The 12,246-nt window shown below is 59.3% G+C and overlaps 1 protein-coding gene across 1 annotated transcript in view; it reads right to left on the bottom strand.

Moving 5' to 3' along the window:
* Positions 1–380, bottom strand: part of CBX4 (chromobox 4) — a 6,466-nt gene extending 6,086 nt beyond the window's left edge. The window contains exons 1-2 of the mRNA XM_024130009.3: positions 321–380; positions 131–174 (exon numbers count right to left, since the gene is read on the bottom strand). The gene's annotated coding sequence lies outside the window, so the exon portion shown is untranslated. The remainder of the gene's footprint in view (positions 1–130; positions 175–320) is intronic.
* Positions 381–12,246: the final 11,866 nt, after the last annotated feature.

The raw sequence follows: 12,246 nt of genomic DNA, 5'->3' as shown, positions 1-12,246 counted from the left end.
TCCTCCCTCCACCCCACCTCCACCCCGCCTCCCGTCCGCTCCCCCCACCACCCCACCAGCCCGGCGGGTCCGGAGCCCGGGAGCCCCGCGCCTCGACACCGGGCTCCCCCGCCCCTCGGCCGCTACTTACTTGGGGGACCAGCCTCTCCATTTCACCAAATACTCCACTCTGCCCTGAGGGGGGAAGAGACAGCACTCCATCAGCTTCCGCGGGATCCCCGGCTCCGGCCCGCAGCCTCCCCACCCCCTCCCCGCCTCCCCGCGGGCTGCTCCGGCTGCCGCTCCCCCGCCGCCTCGCCGTCGCCCCCGCGCCGCCCTACCTTGCGGATCCGCTTCTTCTCGATGCTCTCCACCGCGAAGACGTGCTCGCCAACAGCTGACTGAGCCCGGGCCGCGGCTGCACAAGAACTCATGCAAATCCGGACGTCAGCGGGCGGGGCCTCGCCGGGCCTTGCTCGGCGTCAGGGGGCGGGCCGCGGCCGGGATTGGCGCAGCCGGGCCTACCGGAGGCCCCGGGCCTGGGCGGCGGGGGGGTGGGGGGGGAGGAGGAAGGGCGCGGGAGGGGGCCGGGAGGAGGAGGGCGCCGGGGAGGTGCAGGGGGAGGGATCTGAGAGCCTGGGAGAGGGACACTGGAGGGAGGGAACGGGACCGGGCCGGAGAGGTGTGTCGGCGGCGGGCCGAGGCGGGGTGGAGAGCTTGACGGGGCCGCGAGGGTCTGGCTACGACCCCTCGCCTGCGGCCTACCGCCTCGGCCGGCTCCCTCGCCTCTCATTCTCAGCGTGCACTGCCCAGGGACCCCTGCCGAGGGCCACGGAAGCATCCACTGCAGTTTCCATTTGCACCGAATTGCATCATGTGCAGACTCCCAGGGGGTCGCCGGCAGGGGGCGGAATCGGAGCAGGGGCAGCTCGCGCCCCCACTCTCTGTGTCCCGCCGCCCCGCCCCGCGAGGCTTAGGGCATTTAGGAAGGCGAGGAATGGGAAGAGAAAGGATAGGGAGGAGAGAGACGACTGGGTGCAGAGGACCGCCAGGGAGAGCGCGGAGAGGAGAAAGGGGATAGAGGAGCAGCCAGCTTGGGGCCCTAGGGCTCAAGAACCTTACCAGAGGGTACTCCGATCCCACCCCGGAACCTGCGAGGCTCCTAATTTACCCTCAGCCCTCTCCTTGTTGGGGCGAGGGCGGGATGTCCAGTTTCCAGCAGCAACCCCCCGCCCCCAGCCCGCGGCCAACACGGCGGGAGGCAGGGAGGACAAAGAGGGGGCGAAGGCAATGTCCAGGTCAGCTTGGGGGCCCGAGAGGACTTCGTGGGGTCCCGGGAAGGGCTTCGAAAGAGGGAGCAGGGAGGGTCAAGAAAAGGTTGAAGCTGAGCAGGGCACAGCGGGGCCGCACGAAAGGGAGGGGAATGGAATGGCCGAGGAGCCAAGCACTCGTCACGAATTCGCGCTCCCTGCTCCCCGACCGGCAGCGGCGGCCGAGCCGAGGCCCTCCCGACGCGGCCGGAGAAGCCTCCGAGTGTGAAGTTTAGCACCTCCGGCGGCGAGACGGCGCGTTCCGGCGTGTTCCGGCGTGCAGCTCCAGCGTCCGGCTGGGGGAGCTGCTGCGCCCCACGCGGCCTCCCGAGGGCGCCGCCCGCGGGGCCGCGATCTCTGTGGGGTCGGAGTGAGGAGGGAGGGGACCTGAGGAGGGGACAGGACGGCCCAAGTGGCAGGGGCAGCGGCGCGCCTGCCCGGGGGTGTGTCAGGGCCCCCAGCTCCGGGCCCTTGAAGGACCGGGAGCAGGAAGCTTGCGCAATCCCTTGGCTGAGCGTCCATGGAAGAAAGGAAAGGAGCAAAAGCCGAGCGAGAGTGGAACGAGCGCGCGGGGGGGGGGGGCGGCGGTGGGCAAAGAGCCATCCGGGTCTCCACTCCCGCCCTGACACACGTCCCGGAATGCTGGGTGGGGACTGCGCGGGGGCTCGAGAAAGCGGGGGAGGGGCGAGGTGGGGACGCGAACCCCCAAAGCATGCGTTGGGCTCATTTTCTCCCGGGAATCCGGGAGAAGCCTGGAGACGGTCTGGTGTTTAAGGACGAACACGTTGACTCCACCATTTCACCACCACCTCGCAGCTCCCGCGGCTCGGCGGCTTCTGCTGCCCTGGCGGCCGCGGCTCAAGACGGGCCGCGTGGCTCCTTCCAGGAGGGGTCCTGGGGGTGGGGATCGTTTTCTGGCTGCCCCATAGAGGGGCAGAGAGGGGCTCGGTCTGCAGCGACTACCCCCTGACAAGCTTGAGGCGCAGACCCAAGATTCCCCCGAGAAGGTGTTGGGGGGACGCGCCGGCCTGGGTGGGGGCGACGCCTGCTTGTAGTCCTGGGGTAGGGCGGCTCTCTGGATTTATAGAAGCTGAGGGAGGTGAATTATTTGGGAGGGGGACACAGGAAAAGGTTTTCCTCCCCCTGCTGTGTTTTGGGCTTTTTCCTGACGCTCGTGTCCCGGGAGAGGAGCTCTCATGTGAGACAACTTGACCGTAGAAGGGGAAGGCTCCCCGAGATTGGCGGGGGAAGCGCTGTCAGCGCGACAGTCACCCTTCCAAACTGAGCCTACCAACTGCCAGGCCGTCGGCGCTGTCGGTCTGTCTGGAGGTCTGCAGCGACCTTGTCCTGGACAGTCCCTTCGTCCGGGGAGGGTCTTTGCTTCCCGACACTCCGCCCGCCCCCTCGCTAGAAAATCCCCTGGAAAATCTTTTTCCAAGGGGTGTTTCCGAGGCGTCCCGGGCAGGGGGGTGCCGAGGGAGGGCGAGCGGCCGCTGCAGCCTCCGCGCCGCCAGGGGCGTCGGACTCCGCAGGCCGCTGTTCGGCTCGCTCCGCCCGCGCCCCTCCGGGGCCCGCGCTCAGGATCTCGGGGGCCACGCTGTAGCACCCGGTGCCCCGACGGCGGGTTTGCGCAGGAGCCGGGCTGGGCCTGCTGCTGAGCTGGTGAGGAAGGGTGGCTCCCGCCGGCCAATACGGCGTGTTTTTTCTGGAGCTGCCGGTATGGCTGTGCGAGCAGCCGCAGGCTCCCCAAGACTTCGGGAGGGGACGCCCAGAAGCTCCAAAGAAGCCCCGGGAGTCCCCGGCCGCCCCCGCTCCCAGCCTTTCTGTGGAAAGTGACCAAAATACACAAGCATCCGCCGAACCTGGGAACTCGCGTGGTTATTTATTTTGTCCTGGTGGTGGGTGGGCCGATGTGGAGAGAGGCCGACTCCCAGAGCCCTCGCCCCACCTCGCAGCCTGACCCTAGACCACCCCTCACCTGCCAGCGGGTGCGGGGAGGAGCTCAGGTCCGCGGGACTGCGAATGGATGCAAGGAGGAGGCAGAGACAGAATCTGAGGGGTGGGGAACTGTGAGCGCCCTGGAAGCTCCCCCCGATGCGCCCCGCGAGACCCTCCTGGGAAATCTCCCGTGGGGCCTCCCCTACCGTCCCACCCCCTGTCTTGGCCCCTTCGAGGGAGTCGCAGGCGAGTGGAGCTCTAAATTCGGGATTCCCAGAGCCTTCAGCGGGGCCCCTGCCTCCGACCCGGGATACCCCAAGCCTCACGGGGAACCCCGGAGAAGTGTCGCTGGTCTGCGCTTTTGACGCTGCCCCCTTCCAGCCGGGGGCAGATCGCGCCCCTCGGTTCCGCCGAGGGGCAGAATTCTCCTGGGTGCCACCTCAGGCGGGGGCCCCTAGGGGCCCTCAAGGGCCCCAAGAGAGGAGCGATGCTATCTTGACGAGCCGCAGGTTCCCGCCCTGAGTGCCGAGGGCCGAAAGAGCGGACCCTGGAGAAGCCGGGAAATTTTTAACGGCCCTACACCTGAGGGTGGTCACTGACAGTTCAGGGCCCCAAGGGGCCTGACCCCTGCCAACCCGGGGAAACAAACGGCTTCTTAAAGAAACTCTCTCTCTGAATGGACAATCTCTGCCAGGAGATGCCATCACCCGCCCACGGAGCCCAGGTTTGGGCTCTGCCCGGAAGGGGCCGCCTGTGACTTCCCCAGCCAGTCCCCGGCTAAGAAAGCTCTCTAGTTAGTGTGACTTTTTAGGCCCCCAGAGGTGGATTTTAAGTAGCTGAGGGAGAATTTACTAGCAACGACTACAAAATCTGCCCAGGCTTTGACAAGAGCTCATTTCTCTGCTCTGTTCTTAGTAGGAGAACTTGTCTTTGACTTCAGCTCTGGCGTATGTAACTTTGCATTTTAGCGCTGGCTTTGGGGCAGCTGACCTTGTGGGACTGTGCGGGGGGGGGCGGTGAGTAGAGTGGGGAGGCTGTGTGGGAGTCCGGAACGCTGCCCCATGCACCTTCTAGGAGGGATGGCTTTGTCCCTAAGGGCTCCGCTCCGCCCTCTGCGTCCCCACCCCCAAGTTTCTGTTCTTAGTCGCACCGCCCGCGAAGGGTCGGCTTTCATTTGGGTGGTGAAGCCCCTAACGCCCCCGCGTCCCTCCTCAGAGAGCAGCTGGGGGCTGGAGCTGGGGCTCCAGGTGGGAAGGCCCGGTCGGGCGCGCGGGGCGGGGAACGGGTCCGGCGCGCCGCGAGGTCGTGGCCCCTTGGGGCAAGCCTTGGGGCCACATTGGCCGCCGCAGGGTCGCGCCTGCGGCACGCGGGGGTCGTGGGCGCCGAAGCGGGACGCGTCGTTTTCTACGACGTCGGCTGGTCCACCCCTTCCCAGCGTCAGGGCAGCTTCTGAGGTTCTCCGGGAGAAGCCCACCCAGCCCCCGTCCCATGCTCGGTCGCAGGGCTCCCGCCCGCCTGGAGATATGCGCCCCCAGGATCCATATTTCAAATATGATCTTTGGTGTTGCTTCCACCGCCTGCCGCCGCCGCCGCGCACTCACAACGGCCTCTGCGTGCTGTGTTTTTCATTTGGGTTTCGTTTGCCAAAGGTCTCCCCGTGGATCTCCTGTGCCTACAAGGTTCACCCCATTCACAACCGCCCCTGCATTTTGCTCTCGGGTGCTTCCGTTGCGCCCCCCGAACCCTGCGGGGCCCATAGACAAGGCAGATGTCTTTCTTTCCTTTTTCCAACCAAGAGCTGCTGCAGCAAACCCGGGGATAAAATAAAAATCGCCAGGCGAACCCCGAAGTAGTAGTCAGCCGAAGCGCGACTGCTACCCCACCCTCCCCCCAGCCCAATGCGCTCCCGCTCCCCGCCTCGCGGCGCGCCGAGGGTTAAGCGTGCGCGGGAGTGGGTAGTTGGCAACGCAGGAAAAGCGGGGGTGGGGTGCCGAGCGCGGCGGGCCGGGGAAGCTGGGCTCGCTCTCCTCCCCCTCCTCGCCTCCGCCAACGCCGGGGTGGCGAGGCCCGAGCGATAGGAAGGGCCCGGTGCGTCTCCGCCTTCTCCGCTGGCCGGCAGCCGAGTCCGGCCGCGGCCCGGAACCGCGAGGACGCTGCTTCGAGGCCGCGTCCTGCGTAGCCCGGGCGGGGGAGGGGGCGGTGGCTCCGGAGCCGCGGCCGCGCGTCGCCAGCCAGCCGATCGATCCCCAGGGGCGGGATCGCTGCGAGCTCCGCTGGACACCTGGGGCGGGGGTTATCCCTGCAGGATCAAAGGGAGAACGGAGGGGGTGCTCAGGGATCCGGTGACCGTGGGATGGCGGCCGGGAGGGCCCAGCCAGAGCACAGTTCGGCCTGTGTTGCAGGGGCCGAGGGCTGGGGGCGGGTGGTAACGCCTGGGGTACCCTCTAATCCCACGTTGTCTGCATCGGGGCCGCCTTTGGCTACTTCCGGAGCTGAGTCTGGCCTCCCTGAAACTTCGTCCCTCTATGTCCAGGTCCCCGTCCCCACCCCACCCCCACTCCCGATGACGAGGTCGTCGGACGTGGTCACCTAGTCCATCCCCCTCGCCCCGCCCTCCTGAATCCTGATAGAAATGGGTGGGTGTCCCCTCGACCCCACCTCCAGAAAGATCCCCCAGGTTTGCCCAAGAAGTCCTCCTCCCCAGCTTCTTCCGGAGGATAGTTTCCTGTGATTGTCCCTGAGGACCCCTAAGGGATCCCCTTCGGTTCCCAGGGGCCCCGGCCGCTGCCTCACCTGCCTGCTCCAGGTGCCGGGGCGGGGCCGGGGCAGTGGCGCTGAGGAGCCTGCACTCTCTACGCCCTCCCCTAGGGGGCGGGCTCCCCTCGGGCTGGCAGGCAGCTGGGGCCTGCCAGAGCTGGCCACCCTCTGCGCCCCGGGGAGTGGGAAGGAGATGTGCACGTGGGGCAAAGTGGGGGGTCTCACGGCTGTGGGGGGTGAACAGAGGAGTCCCGCGCGCGCTGCCTCTAACTCACCCCTCCCCTTCACTCCGGCTGCGAGGCTGCTGCCTTTCTAGCCAGAAACAACCAGCCCCAGAGCGACTTGGAGCGTTAGGAGCCCACCCTGCACACTCAGGACTGAACACAACCCAATGGCCAGGGCCATTGCTTCCCAAACCGGCTCCTTGCTCAGTGCCCTTTCATTCCCAGAGAGAAGTCGGCAGGAACATATATACATTTTTTTATTTGAGGTTTTTAAAGGAAATCTCAGGTCAAGAGCATCACAAAGCCCCTGTTTGCTATCAAAGGGCCAATAAGAAGTAAACTGGCATTACAGTGCATATTTCCCCAGAGAGCCAGGGGGATTTATGTAGGAACTGGGGGGCAGGGGGGATAGAGCAGAAACTCCACCATGAACTCTCTTCCCTAAACTGAGCTTCACTAAAAAAAAAAGTTGGCTTGGCCGACAAATGCCACATCTTAAATGCCCTAACACTTCCCTGTAAGGGATGCTCCCCTGGGTTGCTGACTGGGAAGGAGAATAAAACCCCAAGAGATACCCCAGGCAGAGGGAAGGGACCCCAAGTCCTCTCCTCTGATGGAGACAATACCCTTGAGAAAGGCAGGAGGTGGGTTGGAACGTGTCAAGATTATTTATAATCACTGAAGTCCCAAATAAAGTTCAGTATTTCATTTTTTTCTGGGCTTAGACAGACGGATGGCAGAAGGGAGGTGGTGAGTGTAGCTGTAGGAATGTGGGATTGATGCAGGGCATGAGTGGGCCCACACAAGCCAGCCAGCTGCATGCTTCTGGGCAGGGCCACTTCTCCATCAGACTGGGGAGACTCAGTGCCAGGGCCCACAGTACTTTTAGGGGTCCACGAAAATGTTCTAGTTTCTTTTTGTTGTTGTTTTAAAATTGTGGTAAAATATGCATAACATAACATTTACCATTTTAACCATTTTAAGTGTTCTGTGGCATTAAGTACATTCACATTGCTGTGTAGCCATCATCCCCATCCATCTCCAGAATTTTTCTTCTTCCCACACTGGAACTCTACCCATTAACCAATAACTCCCCATTCTCTCCCCCCAGCCCCTGACAACCACCATTCTACTTTCTGTCTCTATAAATTTGACTACTCTAAGTTCTTTATATAAGTAGAATCATCCAGTATTTGTCCTTTTGTGTCTGGCTTATTTCACTTCACATGTCTTCAAGGTTCATCCATGTTGTAGTATGTGTCAGAATTTCCTTCTTTTTTTAAGGCTGACTTATATTCTACTGTATGTATATCTAATTTCTTTTAAAATCAGAAGAAAAAAACCCTTAAGTTCAAAGAAAATGTTTTAATGTAGACTATTAACGTGTTCATCTTTATATCAAGGCAGTTATAAACTATAATTTTTAACAGTTTTTTTTTTATGGAGAAAGGCACCCACAAAGGCAAAAGTGCCCAGGGCCCTTAGAATGTGGTCCTGCTTTGGGGAGAACTTTCAAGAATGGCACCTCTGGGGAGAGTTGGTGAACAGGAACCACCAGCTCTCTCTGTGGATGGGTTGAGGTTCATCAGTTGTTGGCCTGGGGCTGGTGGCACTGGGGGTCCAGAGCATTCACCTGCATGTCTGCCCCACTGTCTATAGACGTCATTGGGCCACTTCTCACTTTGGAGTGCAGGTTTCTGTCTGATGCTACTGAAATAAAAAACATGTAAAAGTAATAGGGAACACCAGGAAATAAAAACACAAGGCCTGTCTTTCTTTCCTTCTTTGATTTAAAGAGTTCAGTTCTGCAGGGCTCAGAACCAGCTCTGGCTCTATGGATTCCTCCCGGATGTCCGTCTGGCCTGTGTCAGCGAGTTGATTGCCTGTGATTTGACAGTAATGATCATAATGGGGTGATTTTGTATTCTTTGACTGATTCAGATCGAAAGGTTCAGAAACGGACTTGTGCCTCCCACTCCCACCCCCTTGCTTGAAACTGATGTTTTTCTTTGAGTCCAAAGAAATAGCAGAGTCTCATGGAAGAAGTTCCATATAGAGAAAGTGTCCTTCCCTTTTTAAACCTATTAGGGATTATAGGTTTCTTTTTCAGCCTGGAGACCAAGAACAAATGCCATGCAAGCCGAGAAATATTGCACAGGACAAGAGAAATGTTGCCACAGAAGCCTCCGTGGACGAGAGGTATTTCTCAGAATTTTTTTTTTTTTTTTTTTTTTTGGCTGCATTGGTTCTTCGTTGCTGCGTGCGGGCTTTCTCTAGTTGTGGTGAGCCGGGGCTACTCTTCGTTATGGTGCTCGGGCTTCTCCCTGCGGTGGCAGCTTCTCTTGTTGCGGAGTACAGGCTCTATGCATGTAGGCTTTAGTAGTTGTGGTGTGCGGGCTCAGTGGTTGTGGCTTGCAGGCTCTAGGGCGCAGGCTCGGTAGTTGTGGCGCACAGGCTAGTTGCTCCGCGGCATGTGGGATCTTCCCGGACCAGGGCTCGAACCTGTGTCCCCTGCATTGGCAGGCGGATTCTTAACCACTGCACCACCAGGGAGGTCCTGTCAGAATTTTTGAAAACCAACTACAGCTATTCTGTGCATGGAGCTGACTGGGGATTACTCCCTCCCACACACTCTGCTGATGTGACTGCTTCATCTCCCTCTCAGTTGCCCACCACTGGCAGAGATACATTCCTGTTTACAGTGAGCCTACCTTCTTTCTCCAAATAGGCGCAGACAGACAGACACAAATGCTGTGGGTATCAAAGCGATTGAACCAAGGGTAACTCGCCCCCTGGTCACTTCCCACTTGTTTCTCAGCCTGACGCCTTGCTGACTGGCTTTTGCACGTCATGCGGGAATGACAAAGAAGCCCTGTGCTCCTCAGTGGGACCTGTGTGTGTCCTGGAGGACAGGTCCCAGCTCTGGAGCAGCTCTGGTCTTCAGAAAGGCCAGGCCGGTATCTGTGCACAGTCTGCAGAGCTGGTGCTTGCTATTTCTCAGACGCATCGATTATGCCGTTTTCACGGCGCTCATTAGAGGCCTGGTTATTCGCGCTGCACACCAGCGATTCCCCCCTAAATTCAGACCCTCCAGCCCCACTGAGGAGTGCCCATACCTGCCACTTCAGGGTTCCTAAGTCTACCTTCTAGAGAAGAGCAGGGTTAAGGTAGAGTGTTTGCCTCTGTCACCCCAACCCCAGGGAGCCAAGGCTTCTTTGTCGGTTTCCTGGGATGGGGTGGGAGGCATAAAGGAGGAGGTCCCCATGCAAAGTGGAAGTGGGGCTGCTGGCTGGACGCAAGGAGTGTCCCCCATCATCTGCTTATATCCTGGACCAGTGCTCGGCCCAGCCCCCTCCCTCTGGGTCCTGCACCAGCTGGGAGGGGAGGGAGGTGTATCTTTAAGACCAAAGACAGGCAGTGAGGGAGAGGTGCTTACGGAAGAGCAGGCTCCAGGTTGCCAAGGTGAATCTGTCGATAGAGTATTGAACAGGCCTGTCCAGTGGCCGGAATTGTTTTTGTCAAAACAGCCATCCTCTGGCCCTGCTCTCAGGGCCCGGAGCACTGCAGACAGGATCCCAGCTGGAGAGGAGTCTCCTGGGACAGAAAGCCCACCAGTGCCTCCCCCTCCTGAGGACACATTAGTCAGGAAACCTGGGTTTCTTTCCTCCTGCATGGGTGACCTGGAGAGGCACAAAGCAGGCCAGCGCTCTGGACCTGCCGTCCTTCACCAGGCACTTCCTGTGGGCTGTTTGTCCACTTTGCCGGGCAAAACGAAAATGCAGGGCCCCTCATTTAAAAATTATGAACAAATTCAAGATGGAGCATGAAGCCAGCATGGGGCGCTTCTGAGTATGGGGCCCACACTGTGAGGTTGGCCCTGTGCCCGCCCCTAGCAGCTCGCTGTCCAATCTCTGCTGGTGTTGCACAAATGCTGTGCTCCTCCCCAGTCTCTCGGGCTCCATGCTCATCAGACCAGCTCACTGCGATAGTCAGACCCTGAAAGGAGGCCAGCTGTCCTGGTCAGCCCGTCATCTCTGTTGGGAGAGACTCTCATGGTGGCCCCATGGTGGTCAGGTGTCCAGCTCTGGCCACGATGGCCAGGCCCACACAGCAGGGAGAGTGTTAGGAGGGGGTGGGGGAAAGGCAGGTGTTTGGAGTGTGGCCTCATTAGTCCACAAGCCCGCTAAAACTCTTCCAGTTGTCGTGTTTACACCCTTGGCCACCCTCAGCCCTAACACCTGATGGAACGTCTCTACTCCTCCCTGTCTGCCCCACGAGCCACCCAGTCGGAAGTGTTGAGATTCAAGGGGTTCTGGCTCAAGGGGCCTGCAGACATGGCCAGATAGGGCTGTTAGGATGAGGAGGAACCTGGGCAAGTTGACACCTGCTGGCAGTCCTTCCGCCGTGAGGAGGGGGGAGTACAGAGTGATCAGAAGCAGACCCACCCCGGCTTCTCTTGGCATTCCCCCTGCTACCTGAGTGACTCCACGCCTCAGATTCTTCATCTGCAAAAAGGAGACCTCGGCTCAGCATCCCTGCAAAGGCTGCCAAGGCCCCATGTGACCTGCCTCTATCACCTTCTGCCTTCCTCTCCTCCCACTCTCCACTTTGCATGCTCTGCTCCAGCCACAAGGACCCCTCTGATCCTTGAACACTCCAGGCACACTGCTGCCTTAGGGCCTTTGCACTGGCTGTGGCCGCAGCCTGGAACTTTCTTCCTCAGATAGCTGCATGGTTCTCTTCTTTTCCTTCAAGTCTTCGCTTAAATGTCATTTTTTCAATGTGCTGCTCTTGACCACCCTGTGACTAGGCCCCCTGCCCCCATCGCCTGGCCAGTCTCCCTTTTTTCTGTAGCACTACCTTCACCCTCTGACAATATCCTCTGTGTACTGGTGATGCTACTTCTCTCTCTCCCCTGCTGGAATGTAAGTCCACAAGGGCAGGGTCTTGCTCAGCAACTTTCTCTGATATGTCCCCAGCATCTAGAACACTGCCTGGCACGTAGTAGACTCCCAGTAAGCATCTGTGAAGTGACTGTTGAATAAATAGGATTTTTTTTTCCCCAGGAGCAAGATGCTGTCACCAGTGGTGTGCTGGAGCTGGCTCACACTACTCTCAAGAGCCAAGGCCTTAATTTTCAGATATTTTGTGAGCCAGTTGTTAAACACGGGTGTTATTAAAAATTAAACTATTTAAATGTATAAGGAAATAAATTATATTAAGAACACAGGCAGGGGCCTCCCTGGTGGCACAGTAGCTAAGAATCCACCTGCCAATGCAGGGGACACAGGTTCGAGCCCTGGTCCGGGAGGATCCCACATGCCGTGGAGCAACTAAGCCCGTGCGCCACAACTACTGAGCCTGTGCTCTAGAGCCCGTGCTCCACAACAAGAGAAGCCACTGCAGTGAGAGTCTGCACACCGCCACGAGAGAGTAGCGCCCGCTCGCCGCCATTAGAGAGAGCCCACGTGCAGCAACGAAGACCCAACACAGCCAAAAATAAATAAATAAATAAAAAGAACACAGGTAATAAATGCTTAAAACTCGTTTCTTCCTAGTGATTTCACTCCATTTGATGCTTCCCATGTTCTTGGGGTGATTCGCTTCTATTGTACCTGATGGTGGAAATGTTGGACAATGGTGGCCGCTGTACATCTTGTCCCAATTCCTTGTTCAGTGACTTCCTGCCGGCAGCTTGAAATCAGCCATGGTGGGAGTATTTACACCACAGAAATTGGTAAACACTGCAAATCACGTCTTGCTTGACTGTTTTGTTGATTGTCTAGACTTAAGAAAGTGATGGAAAGAAATGTTAATGATGCAGATTAAATTTAAAAGTGTGGGGGCTCCCCTGGTGGCGCAGTGGTTGCGCGTCCGCCTGCCGATGCAGGAGAACCGGGTTCGCGCCCTGGTCTGGGAGGATCCCGCATGCCGCGGAGCGGCTGGGCCCGTGAGCCGTGGCCGCTGAGCCTGCGCGTCCGGAGCCTGTGCCCCGCAACGGGAGAGGCCACAACAGAGGGAGGCCCGCATACCACAAA

Source organism: Physeter macrocephalus, chromosome 14 (assembly GCF_002837175.3).
Source record: "Physeter macrocephalus isolate SW-GA chromosome 14, ASM283717v5, whole genome shotgun sequence".
NCBI classification, from domain to species: Eukaryota; Metazoa; Chordata; class Mammalia; order Artiodactyla; family Physeteridae; genus Physeter; species Physeter macrocephalus.
This window is presented reverse-complemented; position numbering and strand designations above follow the sequence as displayed.